Raw genomic sequence first — 19,205 nt, forward strand, 5'->3', positions numbered from 1 at the left:
TACATTGAGGCAAGAGGGGCTTTCTTCGCTAGCGAGTTAACCCTTTGCGAGCACTCCGCTACGGCAATGGCGTCGCGCTTTGTGGCTGTGACAATAATTGAAGTGGAAAAGGTTGAAAGCTAAACCGGAATGGGTCACGGGTGCTTCTTTCTGGTAACTTAACTGCAATGGTTCGCACAATGAAGGTGACCATGCGTCGGAAGACATCGAGAAATTGTTGGGCAAATAAATTCCTGTTTCCGATAAAGATTTAATTACCGTTGCAATTTTGTATTCAATCGCGCTGTTCTGAAAGAAGTCCTCGGTTAATGAAATTATTCAATCTAAAGAAGAAAATAATATTTTAATGTTCAAAATTATGAGAATTAATCAAGTTTTGAATATACCAAATTTTCGCTTCTTTAAAAACTGTAAAAATTAAGATTACGGAGATAAATTTTCGAGAAATTAAAATATCAAAGATTTAAAATGCCAAATTTCCATAGAAGCAAATTTTTACTTTCAAATCAGATAGTAAAAAGAATATAAAGCTTATAATATGCTTTCAGTAAGAAACATATAATCTAAATTAGAGTCTCTCTTTTAAATTACATTAAATATTAAACGTTACATTAAATGTTAAACGTACATTAAATGTGAGTACTAACTTTATGTTACAATTGAGTCAATATACCATTCCTGCGATTTGTTATTATCCAAGGATATAAAGAGCGCAATTCCGAATTGATCGTCCTGCGAAATGGCAGGAAAGGATAATAACGGCATTGCAAAGTGACATCGATTGCCAGCATATTTATGGAGCCATATTTTCTCTATGTGGACACCCGATTCCATCCTTTATGGCCTATTGAACGTCTCTTGTTTATTCCCAAGTGCCAGTAAGGGTACTTGGTCGAAGGGGATGATCGAGTTTGGATATCGCCTCGTCACTAATGTGGTCGATTTGCCAACCCCATGCTTTCCTTCCATCTACGTAGTTCGTAGAGTAACTATATTGATTGATAATACTAATAATTTATCTTCAATCTCTGCTGTCTGTAAAAATTAAGTGTTATTGTTCTTGTTTTAGAAGAATACTTATAATTGAGAAATAATTGTTGAAATTACGGGAGTAATTTCGAGATCCTTGGATCTGTATTATTTTCAAAATGAACAATTCAATTTGCGAAAAGTCATTAGCTTCTTAATGACGGATTTCGGCTCGCTTGCCTTCTCTCAACGCTTTTAAACTGATTAAGAAAATGAGTCCTCGCTCGGAGTCCGGGAAGACACGAAGGGCGCGAGGTGTTTATCCCGAAGGAGATTTATTCCCTCGGCGCGACCAGGACGTGCGCGACACGCACGTGCTAGGAATCGTCGCACGCGTCGCCGAACACGCAGCGTATGAATATCTAATGCACCCCGTCCACAATTAAATTCGGACAATATGTTTTGTTTCGGGAGGGGCCGAGAGAGACGCGCCACCCTCGACGGTCGTTCCTCGAGGGGTTCCTGATCGCTCCGGACCCGGGGGCAGAGGGTCCTTCACCCCTCGGGTTCCTCGCTGAATAACGCCCCGAGTGTAAATCTCGGCTGCGCGAGTGAAAGATACGCCGCGTCGTGTGACAGGCGATAATTTCTCCCGATTAGAGTGATGCCTGCGGTTCTCCGACAGCAAGTCCCCATTCAATATTACTTACCCGACTAAAGATGTTAACGCGTAATGAAATATTTGCCCAAGAGCTATGAAAAGGGTACAAAACTAGTTTCTTCCTCATAGTTTTCTCTCTTCACATACAGTTTTTCATTTAAACTTTATTATCAGAATTTGCGGATTGTGTGTCAAAAATAAAATCTTGACTTTTTGCACTTTGTTTTGCAAAAATTTTACGCTCTTGTAAATGTTGGAGATTCTCACGCGTACAATTTATTACAATAAATTTTATAATATCTAAAAATCTGTGCTAGAAATTATAAACGTTGTGATTACACCGTTTGTTTAGCGATTTATTTGTTTGCAGTAAAAATTCTATTAAAACAGATTATTTAATTCTATTAATTCTATTAATTCTAATGAATTTATTTGATTGAGACGCTCCGACGCGTTTGTCCAGCCACGTGCAAGGCCGGGTTAAAAATATGTGCATGTTGTTCTTTTGTTTATCGGACTTGCGAATGTTTAAAAATCGTTTTATCTCTATTGCCGTTGTTTACAATAGACTAATTGTAGTCTTACAATTTGAAAAATACGTCGTAAAAATATAGTAAAGCTAAAGACAAATTGTTTCTTATTTTTAACTTGACTAGTCAATCCTCTCGATATTTTTCGAGCTAATTGACTAGGTTTAAAGCTGAATATAAAATTTTTTGTTTAAAAAATTCTAATAAATTTGCAGTTACATACAAAGTTTTCGATAATTTTCAAATTATAATATTTTGCATTTTTAAACTTTAATATTTTAATTTTTTTCGCGATTCCATTAATTTGATATAATATATTTTTAAGAATAAATTTGTTGAATAAATAAATTATTTGTTGAGTAAGTTAATTTTTTGTTTAAAAAATTCTAATAAATTTGCAGTTATATACAGTTTTCGATAATTTTCAAATTATAATATTTTACATTTTTAAACTTTAATATTTTAATTTTTTTCGCGATTCCATTAATTTGATATAATATATTTTTAAGAATAAATTTGTTGAACAAGTTAATTTTTTGATTAAAAAATTTTAATAAATTTGCAGCTATACAAAACTTTCCATAATTTTCAAATTATATTTTTAAATTTTAATATCTTAATTTTTTTGCTGACTGATTAATTCGATAAATAATATATTTTTAAGAATAAATTTATATACAATATGCATACAAGTTTTACTACTTTGCATCTTTATTTCATCCTTTATCTTGACAACTGAAAATTTTGGATTTAAATATTTTGAATTCTCGAGTTACCCATCTCGAATAAACTAATCGTTCAGTTTTGAAAAAATTAATTTTCTTTAATTTTGAGGGAAATTAAAAATATTTGATTGACATAGTTTTACAAACTTATTTTATTACATCATTGTCCTTGAAAAGATTGTTTTATACAAATCTGAGATTTATTCGTTTATTCGGCTACTATACAAACCGATATCATTATCGCTAGAACTTTAGGAACGATGCTTACCATTCTTAGACGAATCCGAACACCCGGACTCGTGGCTCGTTCCGGCCAAGCCAGCCGCAAATAATTAATAACTGCGAAGCGCGACAAATCCCAGAACATTGACGGCGTGTAGGTACTAGACGATGGAACAAAACTGAACAGGGGTCAGAGAGAGAGAGAGAGAGAGAGAGAGAGAAAGAGAAGAGGAGGGAGGAGAGCTAATGCCCGGCTAATGCTTGCGGTAAGTCCTTTAAAAGCGTTCCGGGGACGGGCAGGATCCGTCCCGCCACCTACTTACATGCGAATTTGCACCTACAAAAGGGTGCCGGTTCTATATGATTGTTCGTTAAATTGTGCCGAGATCATCCTGCGGCTAAATAAGAGCCTCGATGCACCGGAAGAGAGTGATCCGGCTTTGTTCGCGTGCAACCGATCGTTTAATTGGTCATTACTCGGAAAAAACATTGAGACAAAATTAAGAGTATGATAAATATATATTATATGTTAATAACGACGCGAGACATTTATACAAGAGAAAGAAAGAGAGAGAGAGAGAGAGGGTTGACAATAATAAAACATATGCAACTGACGTATCGGCCGAATTCAGAGGCGACGCGGCACGAAAAATTCGCAGGAATGAATATAAGCATCGAATAGACGAAGAAGATGGGCTATCCTGTAAAGAAGGCTTCCGGCGGAAATAGGCTTAATTTCGCGGAGGGATTGAGAAACGGACCCTTACCGTGGACCTTACGAATGTACCCCGTGACGGCGATCGGTAGCCGTTCTCTAAGGGATCCCGAGGGATCCCGAAGCGCGAATCCCGTATTCGGGGCTTATCCGGGATTTCTTTCCTACGGCCTACTATGCGTTCGCGCGTGTCCGCTCGTCGAGAATACACGACGACGAAGGATACACCTGCGAGGATAATGCCTCCTTTAACGCGCAACGGTGCGCGAAGTATCCCGCGGCACTCTCAACCGAATCATCCTCTTCGAGGTGCTTTTGTTTGTCGCTGAACGTGAGGGTGTATCAATTGAACACAATGCTCATTGGCCAGTTGGAAATGAAGCTTTTTCATTGGTCAGTCGTGCTAGGTCACAAATGGTCCACACAAAATGTTTGTCTTAATTTAATATAATGCATATGTTAAATGGCGGAGTTGGTTAAGTTAATTTTTTTTTTTTTAAGTTAAGTTTAAAGTTATTTAAACAAAAATTAATTCAGTTAAAGTTAAGTTAAAAAATTATTAATTAAAAAAATTATTAAATTATTAAAGTTGAGAGTTAATTTTTTTATCTAACAGCGAATCGATACATCCGGCAAACTTGTTGTACGACAAATGAAATATTCGCATTACGATCAATCATTTTTACATGATTTTTAATATTGATGAATTATTTTAACTTTTATAAAAAAGGTTAACATGTTCAAACTTAAGTGCAAACTGAATTAATTAAGTTTTAAGTTGGTTAAAAATTATTATGTTAATTAAGTTAAAAGTTATTAACCTTTCAACTTTTTAACTTAATTGTTTTTAATTGTTTAATTAGTTACTATCCAATCCTGTTAAATAGTGACATCATGTTAATATTTCAACACAAAACAAATGCACAAACTTTATGGTAATTTGAAATAAATTTTTGTGTAAAATCAATGTATTTTTAATGATAAAATTAACTTGAAAAAATGTTATTGGCGATCCATAGTCAACATTTTTGTATCAATTTAACATAATGGATGTAAAATGATGACACTAATATGTTAATATTTCAACACAAAATGGTTGTGTTTAATTGTAATGTGTCTAAATGACCTGAAATAAATCTCTCTTATCACGAAAATCCAGAGTTGAGTAAGTTTATTATCATTTTTTTTTTAACTAAATTAAGTTTGAAGTTAGTGGCCGAAAAATTAATTAAATTAACGTTAAAAGTTATTAAGTTTTTAATTTTTTAACTAAGTTGCTAGCCAATGTTGCGAGAGAATTTTGGAGGATCTTTCCTCTACTAAATCCTCGAAAATTTTGCACAATTGTTAAAGTCACTTTTGTGTTTTTATCGTACTATGTAAAACTAACTTGTCTCTCCGGAGTATCTTGGTGACAAATCACAGAGAATCCCCGACGGCGAAGCGCGCAAATCACCGAGGATCGCCGACACTACTCACGCGCCGTCGAATTGATAGATGAGAATGCGAGAGGACACAAATACAGCACAGAATAACACCGACGGTTGGTATTCCCAGCGCCGTGCAATAGGCAGCGGGAGTCTCTAAGCTTTTAGCCCGGGCAAATAAATCGCGGCTTGCGAGAAAACCGGTATTCGCGGATAAATCCTCGCGCTTTCCAATGCGCCATCGAACGCGCCCTCACCCAACCCTCCCCTCCCCCCTCCTCCTCCCGCCACGTTCCCACCTCGTGTCGCAACATTTCGTTTTGACGTGTGCCGTTTACCCCAAAAGAGAAACTCATCACGCAGACATCTTCGATTCAACAACGGAGTCTACGTTACAATACGCGAAACAAAGTTGGATAAAATTTGATGATCGATACATGATTTTTGCATTAATTACGTTATACGAGAGGGAAAGAGAGAAAAAAAATTTGAGGGAAATAAAAAATAATGTCGTGTATGTCGAACGTACAAAGAGAGTATGACTATGAGAGTTGATCGCGGCGCGGAAGTAATTTTTTCCGGATTCTCCGCAACATTTTTTTTTCGTGCTTGAATAAAATCGAAGAGGGTCTACCTCCTATATCATTTAGCGGAGCACAATAGACGGGTCGTCCGCTATACAATTGTCCGATACAATTTCCCACAATGGTAGGACTGGAGGAAAGAAAGGGAGTCGGTCTCCGAGTCAGTCGATCGCCAATTGACTGACGTTATCCGGTCATCTTTCAGATTAGGAGGCTCAGAAAAGACCGGGCGTGTGGATACACGTTGTCTTGGCCTTTATTCGTATATTGGAACGAGGCTATCGTAATTCGATGCCGTCGATGCGAGGGGTGAGCAGATTCCTCTCGAGTATTTACTCGAGAAATCGATTATGACAGCGGACGTCCGTTGCACGACTGTCGATGCTATCGCTCATTAATTTTGCCGAGGAAGATGATGACTTTATCTTGCAAATGGTAAAGATTCCTGTGACAAGTTTCCACGATCACCTTCCAGCTCATTAGAAAAGAAAGAAAAAAATTCTTTTCTTTACTTAGATAATTGCTCTGTTTTCAAATTATTTTTAGAAACAATTGGTGTGTGTTTGAGATTTTCTTTCGTCGGGATAAAGCACGTGTACTTTAAAGATGTTTTTGTTGTACAATAGTAGCGAAAAACTGTCAAAGTTAAAGAAAGAAACATATCTCTTACTTTTTTTTGAAAAATTAAATAAATAAATTTCGATTATAAGAAGAATTACATCTCACAAAATAATATAATTTTTAATATCTTCGTAAAAGAAAATAGTAATTGTAATAGTAGTTATGATTAATATTTTTCATAATAGTAGTAATAATAGTCGCAATAGTAGTAATAGTAAGTGTAATAGTAGTTGTAATAATTATAATAGTAGTGATAGTGGTTGTAACTAATATTTTTTTGAGTTTATAACAAAAATTTTTGACCATGAATACCCTCTGGACTCAACTGCAAGAAACAAAAAAAAAACGAGTGATTTGCAGAAAGAGAGAGAAAGAGAGAGAGAGAGAGAGAATATTCCTCTGCAATTTTTAATAAATAACTTTTAAATGAGAAAGTGGATATAAATCATGCTTTGTACAAATATTTATTACAATTTTCTTAATATATTTGTGAGAATTTTCATTTCATTGGCAATGTTTTTTTCTTGTCAAATTTGTCAATAAGTCCTACCATACGATTCTCTATAAGAATTGATACTAAAAAATGTTCATGCTTTTATCAATGTTTCGACCCTTAGAATGATGTATAAGTTTTTTCCAAGCCGCTTTAATTCTCCATTAGACGTAATAGCTGGCAAAAAAGATTCGTCAGATCTACATATATTTTGCAAAAAAAAAAAACCTCGGAGCAACGGAGGGCATTTACGGATTCGAGAAAGATTTCTCGAAATTGTCAGGCGCGATGAAATTAGCGTTCCCATGGAGTAGGATGCGCCGGGATCTCCGTGGATCCTCTGGTAAATAAGATTACGAGTACGCAGGGGCGAAATCCGGACGGCGGCAAGTATACGACAAAGAACCACAAAGAGAGGACTTTGCCGGATCGTTGCACGCTTTTCCGCGAGGATCGAGACAGATACGAGATCAGCGAGAGAATAACTTTCCCATTGTAGGGCGGCTTCGCCCTCGTCGGACGATTTAAAGTCCCGCGCGCACTCGCGCTCATACACGGTGTGCCGGAAGTAGGAGCGAATTTGGAACAAGCCTCACCTCAGAATTCAATTGATCGATGAAGAATAATTTTTCCTCCTTTTGGTGTATCTTTTAATTTCCCACCGGCATACACACACTTGCTTTCTCCCTCTATCTTACACATTTTATCATCTCTTATCACATCTCTTGCATTATTCTTCTTATCATACTTCCTATGTACCGGATTATGATATCGAAAAAAAAAAATAGAACACGCTCTGTTTTTAATGCGACTTACAAGCACATAGTTATATATACATCACCCTGTATATATGTATCGTATAAGCGATCCGTATATACAGGATGTTGGATAATCCGATCGCATTGTTGTAAGTATGCGAGAGCCGCCCACCGTCGCGATCGTATAAATGCGACTGGACAGAACGTTTCCCGCGAGTGTTCCTCTCTCTCTCTCTCTCTATGGTGTGTTTTTACCTTTTTTTTTATTACCTCGACAGATGCTACTCGATCAGAGTAATCCGTTTATTTCCGGAGGATTTAAGTCGTACTAGATTGTACGGTAGATTTGCGCCGATACTGTCCTTACTCCGAGATTGTCAAATATGTACATACGCAAAGGTAGTATAAAAGAGCGAGATAATCTATAAATCAATGGACTTTAGAGGAAAATCAAGTATCTATCGCAGTTTTTATGAATTTAGATTTTTTTCTTTTCTAATTTCATGGATCCAGAAATTCATTTAAGAATCTGTGAGAATTTGTGGGAAAAAAAGATTTTAGAAAAGATCGTATATATCGCGTATATATTCAAATATTAAAAAAGAAATTTTTTAACACTTGTCGCTCTCACCTCTTTTTCTTTCTCTCTCTTCTCGTCTTGTCCTCTTTCTCTCTTTTCCTTTTTCTTTTTGCCTCTTTTTTTTTCAACTAAATAACTTCAACTAGATACCTGCTTAGCTGTAAGAGCACAAGCTGAATGAGAAGATATTTATTAGGTAAAAGAGCCAGAAAACGTAGTTTGTGGGAAAAATCTAAAATATTTTAAAGATCCTTAAGAACCTTCAGTTATTGTCACTGGTTTTTGTTAATTGAATACTGTTGTATTGAATAGAAGGAATTCGTATTCAAAATCATGAATGAAGTGCCATGATATTTCAATGATCACGTACCATAAATTTCTCATGAATTAAATGTTTCTTTATCTAGCTGTTATAATATTAATCTTAGACGACAATTATTTAAATAATTTTACGTGCTGTTTATTTCTTAATTTTCTTACATTTGAAAAATTAAACTTCACAAGAATCTCGTGCTGCAATCAAACATCAAGCATATATCGTCGAGACAAATATCAAATAATTCATTTCAGAAATATCAATTAATGATAAAACTTTAGGAAAATGCATTTAAAAGATTTAAGCGTGGCTAATTATTTATTTTATTAAAAAATTATTGTGAGATTTTAATTCCAGTTTTGAGATTTTGAATTTTTGTTTTCTTTGCATAATATACATAACTATTGATATAAATCTTCTCAAAAACCATTCAATTTAATCTTTCTCCAAAGTGTTTTGTAAAATTATTTTTTTTTAAATATATTTATGTAAAATTAAACTGAATCTTAAACTGATAATATTTAATATTTGCATTCGCGAACTTTGACTAAATTATTACACAGTTGGTTAATTTATGTTAAATTTAATATTGCATGTCTCAAACAGTTCACGTAAATTTTTGTGTTATTAATATAACATAATATGGACATGTTAAATGGTGACAATAATACTACGTTAATATTTTAATACAAAATGAATGCGAATTTTATAGTAATTTAAAGTAAATTTTGTATAAAATCAACATATTTTAAAATTAACTTAGAAAAGAAAAATTATTGATGGCCTGTAGTCACTCTCACATATATCGTCGAGACAAATATCAAATAATTCATTTCAGAAATATCAATTAATGATAAAACTTTAGGAAAATGCATTTAAAAGATTTAAGCGTGGCTAATTATTTATTTTATTAAAAAATTATTTTGAGATTTTAATTCCAGTTTTGAGATTTTGAATTTTTTTTTTCTTTGCATAATATACATAACTATTGATATAAATCTTCTCAAAAACCATTCAATTTAATCTTTCTCCAAAGTGTTTTGTAAAATTATTTTTTTTTTAAATATATTTATGTAAAATTAAACTGAATCTTAAACTGATAATATTTAATATCTGCATTCGCGAACTTTCACTAAATTATTACACAGTTGGTTAATTTATGTTAAATTTAACATTGCATGTCTCAAACAGTTCACGTAAATTTTTGTGTTATTAATATAACATAATATGGACATGTTAAATGATGACACTAATACTACGTTAATATTTCAATACAAAATGAATGCGAATTTTATAGTAATTTAAAGTAAATTTTGTATAAAATCAACATATTTTAAAATTAACTTAGAAAAAAAAAAAATTATTGACGCCCTGTAGTCACTCTCACTCTTATTGTAGAATAAAGTCAACTTTTTTTTTCTGTAAATTTCAACTGAATTTGAACTGAATTTTAACTGTAAGAAAAAACTGATAGCTTTTTTTCTCAAATAGTCGTTTTAATAATTTAACATTTGAATTCAATTAACACACCGGTTATATATTAAATTAACATATGAATATGTTAAATATTTAACACAAAAACTTTAACCGGCATATTTTGTAACGAGAAAATATAATACATAAATTTTCTAACTGTGTAAAGATGATGTATGTCGGAGTATGTTAGAGTAAATTATAAATTATTGTATTATTGCGATATATTTATAAACAATAATAATTCTCTTAACGATTTGTATCTACTGTACATTTCTTGTATTTGAAGACATCTCGTATTGCGATTAACAATCAAATAAATAATAATTAATTTCTGATACCTTGAATAAAACACATTCGGCGCCTATAGTATAAAATTTTATTATATAATTTTACAATAATTTTTTAATTTATTTTATAATTTAAAAAAAAATGTATTTTGAAACGGCAAGAAGAATAGTCTGGCGTACGATATTCTTTTTTTTCTTTTCAACATATCTATATTGTATTCTTGTCGAGGAAAAAGAAAATGTAATGTAGATATAATCTTTTAATTATAAATTAAATTATAAATTATATTATATTACAATATTATATAATATAACTCTTTCATTGGGTACACCTTGACATATATCGTATGTTTTATAGATTCCACTATTCTTATATGACAGAATATTAGTTACGAAATGTATTGAAATTTATCAAGTATCTTATTTCACAAAAATTTTAAAGATTACCGAAAAATGAAATATATTACAGAAATAGAAATAGCTTCAAGTAAACAATTATAAAACATATACAAATGTATAAAAAATTTTGTATTTAAAATTAATATTTATATAAAAATTAAAATTAATAGCTAATTAATGAAACTTGGTTCAATTTCTGTCCTTTTATATCCGTTCAGGATTAATTATTATATAAATCGTTGCGAAAGAAAAAGCAATATTTTTAATATGTAATACAAGCATAAATTAAAGAAAGACAGGAAACGTTACAGTTACATAACAGATTTTATTCCTACTAATTAATTTTATAAAAAAACGCATTAATGATTATTAATTATATTGTAACTTATCTTTATAATGCACTGATTTTATTCTAACTTTTTTATAGCTTATCCATTTATATTATAATTGATAATTTGTCTTTATATTAATAAAAGCATAGTAGTTATAATAAAATGATGCGAGAGGTTTAAAAGATATTTCGCGGATGTTCGTGGAAAAGAATTTTTTATATAAATTGTCTTAAAGCTGAAAGTTTTACATTATATATTGCAAATAATTTATTAAAAAATATATATATATATATATATATATATATATAAATGATTTATTTCAGTTTTATTATATAGATAAATTAATGAAGGAAAATAAAATTGCAGAACACATTGATAAAGAAAAGACGAAAATTTAGCTGTAATAAATTTGCCGTGCTATTAGTAAATATTATTACGTAAAAAAAAAAAAAAATGTTCAGCGTAGCACGAAAACATCGATGAAGAAGGATATGAAGAATAATCCCTTTAATGTAAAAGATTAATGTTGTTACGTGCTATCATTGACATGCATACTTTCCTTTCTTTTGTTCTGAATCATTTTTTTTTTTCTTTTTTATTTGTCTTTCAGTCTCGGTCATCTTTTTTTTTTTTAAATTTGCACGTAGAATTGAGGCTTTTATTTGGAGAACCTTCAAGGTGTTTGCTAATATTTTCACGAGCACGCGCATGATATTTTTTTTTTCCAAAGCCAATTTTGTAGAAGCCGATTTCTTTAGGGATTTTTGATGATTTTTTTGACTTCTTTCCCGAGAAGATAATTGATATGTTTCTAACATACTTGTATATTGCATTCATTAATTCATGACCATTTATTTATGAGAAATTTTTATTCTGTCTTTAAAACTTCGCCGAAAAGAAGAGATTTTCCCGCCTTTTTTTATATCTCCCTGGATACTCTCGAATCTCCCAAGTATCTCAAAATACCCTTTCGATCAGAATACGAGCGTCGACTTGTTGTGTAACCGACTTGAACGCACGATCGACCTGCGAGCGCGCCTATCGAATTACTTAGGCAACGGGAAACGTTAACGGCCGATTAGAAATTATTCATACGAGCCTTTTTTTTTTTATCGTGACCTCGTAAGCGTGCGCGTTGCGTTACCTGCCTTGCCCTGAACGCCCTGGACGGGCCTCCTTAAAGGGCCTCCTGCACGCGATCCTGGGGTCGCTGCAGCGACCCGACACACACGTCAGTGACAAGTGCGCGGTACACATGTTCGTAAAAGAGATAGGTAAATTGAAAATTCAAATTCAAATATATTGATGTAACATAAATTTAAGAATTAAAACGCTTATTAAGTTAGTACTTAATGTTAGTACTTAAAAAAAAATTATATATATATATATAAACGGGATATTAACTGTCATAAAAAAAAAACTTAATTTACATGATTGTATATTACTATGGATGTACTATTACATGAATAATTTTATCGAATTAATGGAAGATGGAATTTATCTCCCGTAGCATTTGAAGAATCGATCTCGTTCGATGTAAAAGTGAATTAAATTTATAAAATTACGGCGATTTATTCGTAATAATTTATAAGATTAAATGCTGCTTATGAATATTTCATAAATATCTTCATTTAGCGATCGCTCTAAAAAAGAATAACATATCCGTGATTTTTCTGAAACTTAAGCTGATTAATTATTTTCCGCTGTTGCCGATTTAATTTGAAAGAGAGATGGAGATTCAACGGACCGTTTAAACATCGCGACTGCCGTGTGGGTGTGGGAGAGGAAAAAAGAAAGAGAGGAAGGGAAAAAGAAGGAAGAATGCGTCGACGACGGAACCGTCGATACGATTTCTCGAATCCCTCGGATGCTTCCTCGTGCTTCCTCCCCTTAGGACCGCCGCCTCGTGGTGCGAATGGCAATCGTATCACGATTCGAGATTCGTGTCGCGGTTTTGCATGACAGTGGTGTGGACCCTCGGTTCGAGAGAACGCGACGTCGAAATGGCATACGCTGCACCAATAGACGATGTCAAATCGCTCGTGCCACGCCAATTGATCACGGGGTGTTCTTGTTCGTCGTGTACCTCATCGCATTAGAAGTGCGAATATAATTTACATTATTAAATAGCATCTTTCATTGATTTTTGAGCCATTTTTTTATTTATTTATTATCATTAAACAGGCCACGGATGGTTTCAGTTATAAATTTAGCGTCGCAAATTAGTAAAATTTCATTGAGAGAATTAGTTGTTTTAATTAGTGATATTTTGAAATGCGTTTTATAATATTATAAAAATTATAAATATAAATTATAAATATATTATTATAAAATTATTATATGTATATATTATAATATATTATATGTATATATTATAAATATATTATTTATATTATTATTTTAAATTTCTTATAATAATATATTTTATTTAAAAAATGTCTGACAATAAATTTAACTAAGAGTCTGTTCATTTTTTATAGATTCAGCTCAAGAAAAGTAAAATATTCTCAAGTCTAATCTTGCTTCATTCCAGATAGTGTATGGAGGATTTTCTCAAAAAATGGCAATCTAAAATGAATAGAAAAAAAAAATTACTTTTATAAATATATACAATTCTAACTGATTTTTCAATGAGATTTTTTTGTCATAATCAGTAGGACGGAGGAACAAAATGTGTTTTTACTAAAGATCCGTATCAAATACTTATTAATCTTTGATGAAATCTTACACATGGCTGCTTTAATCAATCTGAGAAAAGTAGCGAATTGTAGTTAAGAGCTGCAATTCTGGGCGTTAACGATTCAGATAAATGACTTTCGAAAGCGGGTAGCGCATTCAGATGTCATCGCCCGTCCGTTAATGTAACAGTCAGTTGCTTATGAAATTCAAAGCGACCCGCTGACAATCGAATGCTCGTCGTTCGCGAGAAAAATCGCTGCCATTGACATCGAAAACCCACGTTGGCGACGCTTATTATTGCCATCCACTATATATTAGGTCGCACCCTTCGCATTACCATCCGAATCAGCCACAGTCTGGGCGTGATACTGAGTCGATTTATTAGCTGGCTGAGATCGCGAGCCTCGCACATCGAGTCCCGAATTATGTACAGAACGCGTTTCTCTTTATAAAATACTTTTCCGATGCGGCCTTCATTTTATTGAATAAAAACTCGATGTAAAAAAAAGTTTTAAGTGTATTACATTTTTTATAATAAATCAGCAATGCCGAATACGTCAATGAAATTTTTAATTATTTATTTTAATTGCGCAATTATGCGTAATAAATTAATGCGTAAATTTTTTTTTTTTTTGAGGGAAGGGGGGCGAGAAATTATTCTATTGCTTGGAAAAAAATATCTAAAAATAATGGACAGAGTATAGTGTCTGGAACCGACCTTAACCAGACAATATCGCTGGCGAACGAGGCGTGGCAAGCGGCTTTCGATTTCGATATCGCAGATTTAATTTAATATGCCCGTAGAAGCACGAGCGATTGGCAGAACGAACTAAGTAATAAAGCATTATTTATCGGTAGGCGTGTTTCGAAGCGATGTCGAAGCGCGATTGACTCGTTAACTCTTGTCGTTCCGACGGCTTCTCGGGACCAATAACATCGTCGGGATCTCGATAAAGAAGCTCTTTTTTATTGCAGCCACCAATCCCGGACTGCATCAACTGCTATTTAAACATCAGTATATCTCTTTGGACATAACTATTGCTAAACGGCATCGTAAATTATGTTTCAATAATAAAGATTACGAGCGGCTTGCAAATTAAAATGCATCTCTTATGCCGGTCTCTTTTAAACGATCCCTCTCTCTCTCTCTCTCTCTCTCTCGCTCTTAAAAAGAGCCCGTCGAATTTATTTATGACTTTAATTCCGTGTCGAAATGAATATCTATATGATTTTCATTACCTGTCAATATAATAAGCTTTTAAGAAAGTGTGAGCAATAGAATTATACTTGCAATTATGTATGCAATATGCAATATTTAATGTATACAGGGTGTCCGACAAGTAAGTGGCTAACCAAAAGATGAGATAGATTGGATCAAACTGAAAAGAAAAATCCTGTACCATTTTTGTCTACAACGCTTAATAAAGGAGTTATTATTGAGTAAAGCCTGGCCAATCAGCAGCGATTTATCGCACACACCTAGTAGTGTGCTCCTATAAATAAGTATTACTTTTTATTAAACATACAGATATTTAAAATTTAATAATTTTTTTTTATATCTCCTACTGTATAATTATATTATAATTATAATAGTAGGTACAAGCGTGTAATATAGTTCTTAAGTGAATTCAATTTTAATATCTTGGTTATCCCTCTTAAATCCCTAGCACACACAAAAAATGTTGGCAGTAAGCAAATCGACTTTTCTGGTTTGTTTATATGACAGTTTATATTCAATAATAAGGAATACTTATGATAAACTGATTGATCTACTCGTTTACAGCTATATTTTCTTGACTTTTTTTGTCTTTTATATTATCGTCTTTTTATTGGTACAAAAGAACTGGTTGAAAAAAAAAGGAAGCAAACTATCAGAATTTAAGCATCAGACAAAAGAATTTTTTTTTTTTATATATAAAAGAAACTAATGATGCGAACTTTTGTAAATGATGCTTCACAATAAGATCGGTTTTCTAAGAACACCTTTGTAGAAATATAATACCCTTTTAAGAAGAAAACTCATCAGAGATACTTCACAGTTATAATAAATCTTAAATTCTTTAAATTTTGCGTGAAAAAAAAAAAAAATTCTCCAAAAATTTGAGTTCTCGTAATATTTGGTGAAAATTCTTTTCCGATTTCTACTGTATATTGATTAAAGCATGCATTATATAATCTTAATATTAAGCATTCTGAATAAAAAATTTAAAACTTTTTGACAGAGATTTTTCCAAGAGAGGGAATCAATTCGTTGGATTCACGGCTAATAGTTCATAATATTCTGCATACGAGTATCAATGACAATTAAAAATAGAGAAATGTGAATGGTGGTCAGCTTACTAAATCATATGTTCCTTTGGGAGAAAGTCCTTGTCCTTGAGGACAGCCTCGTTTCTTACTAATAATGATGTATACTGCACGTCAATGACTTATTCTCTAAGGACATGTAAATATGCCTATAAGTCATATATTTCCATGCCCCCCTCTTACCTCTCAGGGGACGAATCGTTGTCACAGTGTACAGATATTTTTCGTATATTTAAGTATATTATCTGTATTAATGACAATAAGATGACAGTTTAAATTTAAAAACATATTCTTACCTGTAAAAAAGAAGGGGAGAGAGGAAGAGAGAAGAATACCCATAATTTATTAGTAGAAGTAATACATAAATTATTAAATATATGTATACATAGGTATTGTTAAAAATTAATAAATATAAGTGTCATTTATAAAAAAAAATTATCTTTCTTCTCTTTCCTTTTTTTTTTCTTTTTTTTTTAATTGACTATGAAAAGTTAAGGCACCACGAACGATTACAATGGCGCGGAATTAAATAACAGTCATTCTGCACAGTGCACAGAGATATTTATTTTAAAATATTCGCATTGTTTACCGCGATTTTTTAGCGGACGATCGCACCTCGTGCGATCGTTGTAGCGCGTCCGAAAACATATCGTATATTATACATAGATCTGACAGCGCAACATGTATGTACACATACGCTGCTGTTTTCGTTACACGCCATTACGCTGTTACGCCCTGCTGAATATCCGGTTTGCTGAACCGAGTAAACAAGCCCTCCAATTTGCTTTCACTCGTGCTCGACTCTTTTGCTAATCGATTTACGATTCGCAATGCCCGCGGAATCCGTTCGATCGCTTTTTTGATTTCGAATTGCAACGAATGACATTTCACACGCGCGCACGCGTGCACGATGAACTGTCAATTTGGGAGCTCACCGCTCGATTGTAATGACTGTCATGATAAAGATTTACGTCCAGTAAAGGTTTTAAAGTGCGAACTGTGTATTTTGTATTGAAGCAACGACGAGTCGACACATTAATATTGCGTGCATTAAATATTGCGCACAATATTTACAGTAAAATCAGTAGTATTAAAAATGATAAGAGTAATCATCAAAATTTCAGTAATTTTTATATTTAATTAATTATTACATTGCAAAAATGTGAAAAGATAATATAAATGTGAATATTTATATAATACAAAACCTATATGCATTGCATAAATAAATAAAAATATAAATAAATAAATAAAAATATAAATATATAAATATATAAATATATAAATATATAAATATATAAATATATATATATAAATATATAAATATATGAATAATATAAATATATAAATATATTAATATACAAATATTCAAATATATGAATATTAAGAGTTTACAAAAGCCTTTGTCGTTTTTTAACCCAATTAATTAATTTTATTTATAAAATTAGTGCAATACTTTTTATTGAAAATATTTTGTCCCCGCAGTTCTCCATCTTTCAGCAAGAGAAAAATTCCTTGTCGAAAGAATGCTCATTTTTAGAAACGATCTATTTTCGGATTTCGGCTTCATTCTAAAAGCGTGTAGACAAACCATGTTATCCATTGTATCGATCGAAATAAATAATAATCGAAAGGTGCAATGTCTGATGAGTATACGGTAAGACTTCCCATCAGGAGATCAGCCAACTTTTCTCTAGTCATAGAAACAGTATGCGGTCTAGCGCCATGTAGTAGACTGACGTCTTTTGTCAGTAAATGGTTTTCTTTGATATTCTCATTCAAATAGTCCAATTGTTGGCAGACCCAGGTAATAGTTTGACTCGGTTTGAGTATCTCATAATTTGCCATTCTCTTCTCATCTCGCCAAATAAAAAGGAGAATTTTTTTGTGATTAAAAAGGTTTCAGTGTCAAAATCGCTGGTTGACCAGGGTTCCCCTATTGTTTTTTTCGCACGAAGGTGCCGAAATAAATCCATTTTTTATCGCCCGTTACAATTTGCAACAAGAAACTCGTCCATTGTTATTTTGAAGTCAACGCAATGCACGTATCCATCAGTCATTCGTAATGTGCTTCAATTAATTTATGTAACACTCATTTTCGATGGGGAATTTTTCTCTTGCCCAAATGATGGAGGAAAGTTGTAGAAAGCAGGGAAAATATCAGTAAAAAATATTGTACTAATTTTGTAAATAAAATAAATAAATTTGATTAAAGACAACAAAGATTTTTGCAAACTATTATAAAAATATAGAAATAAATACATAAATATATATATATATATATATATATATATATATATATATACATTTATATATAAATATATAAATATATGAATAGATAAATATATAAATATATAGATATATAAATATTTGCACTGGAAAAGAAAAATATATATATATAATATATATAATATATATAATGTATATAATTTTTAATTGTTATGTACTAATTATAGTATGTCATTCCAGGTATGGTATCTTTGAAAAAATAACGATCCATAAATAAATAGAAAATTTTTGCAACAAACATTATAATAAAATGGAGGAGCAATTTTATACAAGCGATCTTTCATGAAGTTATCGAGGCGAATCTGGTAAACACGATTACACGAAACTTGAATGGTATTTACCGGAGCATTTTTTTTTTTTTTTCGAACATCCCTCACGCAATGATGTCTTGGTGTTTCTTCGATTAACGTCGAAAGTACCACGATTGCGAGCGAAATCGTTCCTATTCGGTGGCGAGAAATTCGCGCATTGTTCGCTACGAATTCCACCCCTCGTCGCTTGCCCTCTCTCCCTCTTTTAAGATGGATCCTCAATCCGTGCAATAATCGTCGTCGATATACTCCCGTAGAGAGTAAATTAAACGTCGAGATTTAGCCGATTTACGTCAGCATGGTTTTCGAGGGCGGCGGGTCGTCATCGTTCTCTTCTTCTTCGTCTTCTTGGCTCCGCGTCAATCTCGAATGCAAATTCGCGTCGAAGTCGCCGAACAATCGACAAATCGCGAAGGGAAAATAAATCAAGATATCAAAGAAGAACCGGCGACGACGACGTCGTCGATGTCGTTGGGTATCTTAATCAATGCTATCGTGGAATCCCCGCTGAACCAACTCGGAATAAA

At 32.6% G+C, this 19,205-nt stretch overlaps 1 protein-coding gene across 2 annotated transcripts in view; it reads left to right on the forward strand.

Annotated features, from left to right (window-relative positions):
* LOC126856666 (galactose mutarotase-like) overlaps positions 1 to 19,205 on the forward strand; it is a 138,254-nt gene that overhangs the window by 34,506 nt on the left and 84,543 nt on the right. The window lies entirely within an intron of this gene.

Source organism: Cataglyphis hispanica, chromosome 19 (genome assembly GCF_021464435.1).
Source record: "Cataglyphis hispanica isolate Lineage 1 chromosome 19, ULB_Chis1_1.0, whole genome shotgun sequence".
NCBI lineage: Eukaryota > Metazoa > Arthropoda > Insecta > Hymenoptera > Formicidae > Cataglyphis > Cataglyphis hispanica.